This window comes from Onychostoma macrolepis, chromosome 17, assembly GCF_012432095.1.
Source record: "Onychostoma macrolepis isolate SWU-2019 chromosome 17, ASM1243209v1, whole genome shotgun sequence".
NCBI lineage: Eukaryota > Metazoa > Chordata > Actinopteri > Cypriniformes > Cyprinidae > Onychostoma > Onychostoma macrolepis.
Window position 1 is genome coordinate 24,651,420 of NC_081171.1, and position 9,300 is coordinate 24,660,719.

Consider the following 9,300-nt stretch of genomic DNA (forward strand, 5'->3'; position numbering starts at 1 on the left):
TCATTACTATATTTTTTCCACATAGGACTGCAAGACAACTTCACAGGGGTGGCAGAGGGCCCCTTTTCACACCTGAACAGGAGGAGGCTATTTGCACCATGGTTGTAGAAAACAATGCCATAAGACTAAGGGAGATAAAGAGTGTCATTATAGAGGACAACAACATCTTTGAAAACATCCAATCAGTCAGCATCTCAACCATTGACAGGGTGCTGAAAAGACACCAAATGAATATGAAGCAGCTGTACACTGTTCCATTTGAAAGAAATGGTGAAAGAGTGAAGGAGCTGCACTACCAGTATGTACAGGTAAAACATGTATGAGCATGCAGCAACTGTACCTCACAGTAAACAGTACAACATCATATAGTGATATACAGTACAGTAAGTGTGACCTTTACACATTTGCTATGGCTGTAGAAAAGATGCAGTATGTGCTGTCTACATTTGATGTAACTGTATCTTGGTCAAAATGAAAATGCATATAATTCATAAAACTCATTTTGTGTCTTCTGGATATAGCGTATAATGGAACTGGAAGCAAGTGAACCACCGCACAGCTTCATCTACATGGATGAGGCTGGTTGCAACCTAACGAAATGCAGAAGGTGTGGTCGAAATATCATCGGCCACAGAGCTACAGTTGATGTGCCAGGCCAACGGGGCGGGAACATAACCATGGGTGCTGCTATCTCTGAGAATGGTGTGCTAACGCATATTCCCATTATTGGGCCATACAGTACACTCTCTTTTAGACACTCTCTACAGGGATCTCATCCCTGAACAAGAGAGGGGTCAGATTGGAGATGACCTGCCAAAGTACGTGATAGTTTGGGACAATGTCAGTTTTCATCGCTCCAACATCATCAGGCAATAGTTTGCAGCCCACAACAGGATGCTGATGGAGTTCCTCTCACCCTACTCTCCATTCCTTAACCCCATTGAGGAATTTTTCTCTGCATGGAGGTGAAAAGTATATGATCGCCAGCCACATACACAGATGACCCTTCTGACTGCCATGGATGCAGCGTGTGATGATATCACAGCAGATGCCTGCAGAGGCTGGATAAGACACTCTAAAAGATTCTTTCCACACTGCATCGCAAGAGAAGATATTCGTTGTGATGTGGATGAGAATTTGTGGCCCAACAGACAGGAACGTCAGGAGGTGTAGGAAGACTGCACTGTAATTCCTACAGCACTGCATGTACAGTTTTCCCTAAGGAGATTATCCTATGTTCACATTTCTACTTTTTTTGTTTGTTTCTTTGTGCTATGTAGTGCTGTCTTTTCCTTTCTGTATCGCAATGACATGGTCTGTCAACAAATTACAGTAAAAGCGTAAATGTGAATCTTGTCCAGTCTCTTTCAATCAATATCCTACATACAGTAATGTGTAAATGTGTACGTTTGAAATGGATATATGGCATACATGAAAAGTGCAGCATTCTGCATTTCAATACAGTAACTGTCATTCAAACTGTTGCAATAGTTTACATCAGAACATCCCTCCAGAGTACACTGTTATATTGATAACATGACTAAGCAATTTGACTGTCTTGTCCGTACACAATGACACAAGGACTTGTCATTCTGATGGCGCTGACATGTTCATTGACAGATATTTATTTTTGAGAGATGAACTAAGTATTTTGAGCAAGAGACTGGCTTTTGCAGGTAATCCATGGTGTTTTGCTATTTGTACGAGTTGTTTTGAGAAATGCACTTACTGTTTTGCAAATAGTAAGGATGATTCGAGAAATGCACCAAAGCGACTGAGAAAAACTGTAATAATTCCACACTGGGCAAACTGTCTGTTTTTAATTTAAGTTGTGTATGTAACTCATTGATAGTCGGCTAACATTAGATAAACATGTATCCTCCGTCATTGACTCTTGTTTTTTCAGCTTTGTTCACTTTCTAAAACATTTTTTCTGTCTGAAAAGTCTCTTGAGGCAGTTATCCACTCTTTTCACTTCATGTTTGGATTATTGCAATTCTGTGTTTTACGGTATCTCCAAGTATAGCTTGACTTCAACTGGTTCAAAATGCTGCAGCTACATTTCTTAGAAATGGTCGCAAATATGACCATGCCACCCCCATTTTATGAGCTCTCCACTGGCTTCCAGTCCACTTCAGGATTGACTTCAAAATTCTTCGATTTGTGTGTACATTTTTTATTTTTAAGTGCGTTTCATGACACTCAAGGTCACCTTACAAATCTCCCTATAACATCATCAGTCAACAACAACAGCAAACCAGACAGACAATAAAAATACAATAAAACACTAAAATAAAACAAACTAATCAACACATACAATTGTAGAAATGCCTGCTTAAATAAATGCATTTTAAGACTTGATTTAAAAGTGTGAAGACTGTTACTGTTACGAATGTCCTGGGGAAGGGCATCCCACAAGTAAGGGGCAGCATAACTAAAAGCCCTGGACCCCATACTTCTCAGACGGACACGTGGTTGAACTAGGGAGATTGAAGAAGAGGATCTAAGAGTATGTACAGGAGTGTGAATTTGAAGAGCATCAGTGAGATAAAATGGAGCTAAATTATTAAGGGATTTATACGTAAGAAGCAGGATTTTGAATTCAATTCGATATTTAACCAGAAGTCAGTGTAAGTGATAGAGAACGGGAGAAATGTGCTCTATGAAAGGAGTTCAATAAATAATTTGTGCAGCTGGATTCTGGACAAGCTGTAATTTATGTAAGGCTTTAGAAAGATATATAGAATAGAGTTGCAGTAATCAATACCTGATGTAACCAAAGAATGTACAAGAGTAGTAGTGCTATTGGTTGTCAAAAATGGAGAAAGACGCTTTATGTTACGTACATGAAAGTTGGCAGAACAAATAATATTAATAATATTAATTACAAATATAATCGAGGACAACACCTAGACTCTTTACCTGAGAGGATTGAAAAACTGTTGACATCAATAATCAGAAAAATGATCAGATTTGACCAGATTAGACTTTGTACCTATAAGAAGAATTTCAGTTGTATCACTATTCAATTTAAGGAAATTCGATAAAAACCAATTTTGTACTTCAGCTAAACAGCTTAACAGAGAAGGAGGAGGAAATACTGAATTAGGCATAGAAGACATATAGAGCTGGGTGTCGTCGGCATAGCAATGGAAATAAATTCCAAACTTCCTAAAAATTTGCCCAAGTGGCAGTAAATAAATAATGAAGAAGAGGCCCCAGGACTGAGCCTTGGGGAACACCATCAGTGACATGCGATAACTCAGATCTGAAGTTTTTAAGTTGTACAAACTGAGTGCGACTAGAAAGATATGATCTAAACCAAGACCTGTAAATCCCAGGGAGACAAGCCTGTCTAAGAAGATGTTATGTGTGACTGTATCAAAGGCAGCATTCGTATTGAGCAAAATAAGTATAGTCAGCTGTCCAGAGTCTGCTGCCATAAGCAAATCATTAGTGATTTTAACAAGTGCAGTCTCCGTACTATGAAGTGGACGGAAGCCAGATTGAAATATTTCAAACAAATTATTGTCAGAAAGATCATTTGAAACCTGAGTTACAACTATATTTTCTAGTATTTTAAATATAAATGGTAAATTTGAAATAGGATGAAAATTGTCAAAATTAGTTGGATCTGGGAGATCACGTGACCCTTCGACTGTGATGCACATCTAGTCCTTCGCTCTGCTCACTTTGTCAAATATTATATAATCCTGTCAGTAAATTTCGAACCACTCTCTATTTAACCCATCATGAATACTTCAACAGTCAAAGACGATCGGAAAAGAGAGATTGAGCAATCGCCAATAAAGAAAAAATTCAAAGATTCCATCATCTCCAGAGAGGATATCAACGGTGCTATCGCTAACGGTATCAAGCTAGCACTTAAAGAGCAGCAAAGTACTTTGGATTCGGTTGTGGCCTCGACAGTAAGAGATACGGTAGAATTTGTACTGACCCCAGCGTTGCGTGACTTGCGTGCGGACATACAAGCGACCAACAATTCTGTTAAAGAGCTAAGAGCGGAGCTTGAGGGATGAGCTAGTGCGGTGAAGCAGACACGTGACCGGGTCGATTCTGTTCAAGCAGCTGCACGTGAGGATAGGACGACAGTCACAGACTTAAGAAATTACCTGGAGCAACTCACTGAGAAGATGACGGATATTGAGGATAGGAGCAGGAGAAATAACGTGCGACTGGTGTATGCAGGACAATGTCACGCTACTATTTTTTCCCGACTTTAGTCCAGCTACAGCTACCAAGAGAAAGAGCTTTAATCCAGTCTTGAAGAAGATGACAGCACTTGGTCTTCAGCCCTTCCTCACTTATCCGGCCGTAATTAAACTACGGCACAAGGGTGAGCAGATGATGTTCGACTCTCCTCAGAAAGCGGAGGATTTTATCAGCTCACTGTCACAGAGGAAGACTTATGCTGCAGCTCTACAAGGCAACGGGAAAACAGCGGCCACCATCTCCATCTCTTCGGCCCAGCGAGAAGAACTTAAAGACCGGGATGGAGGCGATTCCAGCTGCCCAGGAGAAGATAATAACAAGGTGGACATGGACACTTGTTAAATCTCCTTTTCTTTTCTTTTTCCCCCCTCTCTCTCTCCTCCTGAGATATTGTTCCTATTTTTCCGGCACAACTGTCTCTTTACTGGTAAGACTAACCTTTTTTTTTGGAGGGGTCCGATGGAGAGTAGGTTTAATTACAATATTTTTTGACTATGTGGGCCTTTTGGGGACATGTCTTGCGTTGAAGTGGACCGGTCATGTATCATCACCATTTTTTATTGCTCAATCAGACCTACATTCTCGGTAATGTGCAGTCTGAGTTCTTTCTTGTTTATAGTTGTTTGTTGTTCCTGTTTCTGTGTTGCTTTTATTTTTCACAACAGACATTCATACTTTTATTTACTTTACCTTATTTCTAAAAGGATTTTTCATTTAGGTGGTTTGGTATCTAGAATGCACACCAGCGTTTACATGTTACTTACAGAATGGGAATGCTTTTCTTCATTTACTGAATTCAGTTTTGGGATTATGAATATTCAATGGATACTCTAAATATTTTATTATTGAATGTGAATGGCCTAAATTCTGCTGTTAAACGAACGAGTTACATTTAACAATTGAACATACCAGAAGTGATGAGGAGGGTAGATTTGTTTTTATCTGTTGCAAAATACATAATAATAGGTTAGCATTGGTCTCTATTTACGGTCCGGATGAGACAGACAGTGTATTCTTTACAATATTTTCAAAACATTACTTGAGCATTGCTCATTAGTGGTGGGTGGTGATTTTAATGCTGTCGTAAATCCTGCTTTGGATAAATCTCAATCTGGTACACAACAGTCAATCCATCTTCTAAATTACTGAATAAATTTATCACTGAGCTCAACTTAATCGATCTTTGGAGAATTCAGAATACTAAATTTAAGGACTTCACTTTTTTTTTTCTAATAGACATAAGACTTTCTCAAGGATAGACTACATATTTCTCAGCCCATCTTTAATTTTGTCTAATTCCTCCATCTATATTACCAATTTTATTATCTGATCATTCTGCTGTGTTATGCAATATTCCTCTTTCTGATATTAAAGCCAAATCCCCTAGATGGCGCTTTAACATGTCGTTATTAAGTAATCATACTTTCATTACTTCTCTAAAAGAATATATAAAGGAATTTCTTGAAATTAATATGCCCTCTGATGTGGATCCTCAAATACTGTGTGAAACGACTAAGTGTACTATACGAAGTTTCTGTATATCTTTCTCTTCTAATCTTGCCAAAGCAAAAATTCACCAGTTTACAAAATTAGAAAGTAAAATCCAATCATTACAAAACCTACAAAAACAACATTTTACTGAGCAACAGGCTACACAGATGTCCTCTTTAAAAGAAGAATATGATTTACTTTCACACTCAAAGGTGGAATTTATCTTACATAGGACTAGGCAAAAATATTATTTTGAATCAGAGAGACCTAGTCAGCTATTGGCCCTTAGGCTGAAAGAATGTGAGTCTAAGGCATATATTAGCGCAATAAAATCATCGAATGGTCAGGTCACCATGAACCCTGCAGCGATTAGCGACATATTTAAAGGTTTTTACACAAATCTGTATAAAGCCGAAACAGATTTTAATGAACCAATTTGTAAGCAGTATTTAGATAAATTGGAACTGCCTTGGATCTCACAGGTGGATAAAGAATCTTTGGAGGCCCCATTGAGTTTGGAGGAGCTCCACATCTCTCTAAAAAGCCTTCAAAAGGGCAAATCGCCGGGGCTGGATGGTCTCCCCCCCTGAATTATATTTAGAAATTTGGGATTTGGTAGGGACACTTATGCTTAATTCATTTAATTTTGCAATTGAATATGGTGTATTTCATAGAGATTAAACAACATCATTGATATCATTACTTCTTCAAAAAGGGAAAGATCCATTAGATTGTTCCAGCTACAGACCAATATCACTTATCCCATGTGATCTAAAAATCTATGCTAAAGTTTTTGCTTTTCGTATGGATCGTAGTTTGATCAAGGAGGACCAAACTGGTTTCATCAAGGGGTGCAATGTGACAAGCTAGAGTGGAACTATATGTGGACAGTTCTGCAATGTTTCGGCTTCGGTGAACATTTCATTTCTATGATTAAGACATTATACCACTCACCTGCAGCATTAGTCTTGACTGGTAAATATTACCCCCCTCTTTTGCTTTCCCTTTTTTGTTTTGCTTGTGTCTTGAACCCTTAGCACAAGCCATCAGGAAATCTGAAGTATTGTTTAAGATTCATGATCATAATCATAGTATTTCATTGTACGCTGATGTTATTATTCTATATTTAGACCACTTTGATGTTTCAGTCTCTAGTATAATTAAGGAATTTGATCATTTTAGTAGCTTATCAGGATATAAAATAAATTGGAGCAAATCTGCTTTAATGCCAATTAACAATGTTAACGTTAATTCTTATATTCCCTCATTTGTCCATATTAAGGAATCTTTCATCTATTTGGGCATTACCATATATAAAAACATCCATAAGATTGCCAGAGACAATTTTAATAGTATTCTAGTTAAGGTCAAAAATGACATTCAAAAATGGAAGAATCTTAAAGTCTCTCTTCAAGGAAGAATCTCCACAGTTAAGATGAATTTGTTACCTCGGTTTAACTTTCTTTTCTCTATGCTACCACCCTCTCCCCCTCTAGGTTACTTTAAGGAGATCAACTCCATAATTTCTCATTTTATCTGGAATGATAAATGCCCCAGAATCAAACTTACCACATTACAACATCCTAATCGCACATGAGGACTGGCTGTATCACATTTTGAATTGTATTATTGGTCGTTCCAGCTTAAGGCTCTTCATAATTGGGTTGATCCTCAGTCGAAAGTTTCATGGAGAGTGATTGAAGCTGAGAAGGTTAAACCACATAGACTCCAAAATATGTTATTTACTGGCACAGGAAAAAAAAGATGATCATTATAAATTTGGTCCGGTTGTGGCTAATTCTATTAAAATCTGGAAAACGGTTGAACGTCTGATAGGAGGACCCTTTAAATTTTGTAACAGTACACCTTTATGGCACAATTTTAATTTTGTATGCATAAATCGTCCATTTGTCCAACCCTCTTGGTCTTCTTTAGGCGTAAACACGTGGGGTGATATATATGATAACCAGGGCCTCTGTTCATTTCAGACATTAAGAACCAAATTTTGTTTACCAGCATCTGCATATTTTGCCTTTCTTCAATTACGTTCTGCTCTCAAAGCGTATGGAGTTCCTTGGGCATCTCCCATTTCCTCTCATCCTATGCGGGATTGCACCATCTTCTGGTCGGCCATCTGTTTCCTTAATATATAATATAATTATTGATTGCATTACAAAACCTCTTTCTAATAAATCTATTTGGAATCGGGAATTATCTGACCTTAATTTATCTGTCGACTGGGAGAAAGTGTGGTCTAACCTCAGCTCATCGTCTTATTCACTTCAAAGCCATTCATAGAGCATACATAACTCCTTACAAAAGATTCAAAATGAAACTACAACCAAATTTTAACTGCCATATATGCAATACTGCATCATCAGGTACTTTTCATCATATGTTTTGGGAGTGCAAAGAAGACAATAATACAGAACTGGTTTACACCGCACATGTGTGGAAAAACATATTGGATCTATAGCCTCATGAAAATAGTGACTTGTGAATGCACAACAGCGCAAATTAATGGGGCCAAGCCCTCTGCTATTGATGCTTGGCAGTGTTTTTCCTTTAACATACTTGATTATATAAAGGAATTACTTGTTTTGTTTTTTTCTTTTTTCCCTCCCTCTCTCTCTTCCTTTTGACTGGACTTTTTAAAGTATTGATTATATGTCTGTGTTTTGTTGTTGTTGTTGTTGTTGTTTTGAATAGATGTTGTGATGTTGTGTGTAAAAAACAAAAACAAACAAAAACAAACAAACAAAAAAAATGTTGGATCTGCTCCTGTTTTTTTAAGGATAGGGGTTATTATAGCAGTTTTAAATGATAAAGGAACAAAACCAGAATAAAATTACGAATTAACAATGTCAGTATAGGACAGAGAAGATAAACAGACTTTAACTAAGTGTGTTGGAAGAGGATCCAGATGACAGGTAGTGGATTTGGAGATCTGAATGACGAAGTTTACCTCATCAACAATAGGTATAGACTAAAAGTAGAGAAAACGGACAGAGAAAGTTTAGGAAAGAAGGGATCTAAACAGCCACATCCAACATTATATGCAGGTATTTGCTTATGGATACTTCTAATTTTTGTATTAAAATAATCCATAAAATAATTACATACAGTAGTAGAAAACAAGTGTGTTGGTAGAGATTCAGTAGACTGCTAGAGCTTATTAACAGTAGAGAAAAGTATTCTAGCATTCCCTTCACTTGCGCTAAATAAATTAATGTAAAATTCAGATTTAGCTGTAGTGATAACTTCCTTATAGCTTAGCATATACCGAGCATACAGTTCTTTATGTTCAATATGACCAGTTCTGGCGTTACTTACTGTGTCCCTATAACCCTCCTAGAAGTTTAAGATCTGGTAACCTTAACTTATTGACAATCCCTTGTTCAAGGTTAAACACAGAGGGGATCGAGCTTTTTCAGTGGTGGGTCCTTGGCTGTGGAATAGCTTGCCAGTACAACTTAGAATGGCCCCCTCTTTACCAGTTTTTAAATCTCTTCTTAAAACTAATTTGTTCTCCTTAGCCTTCAACATGTGTTAATTATTGATTTTTGTTTCTGTTTA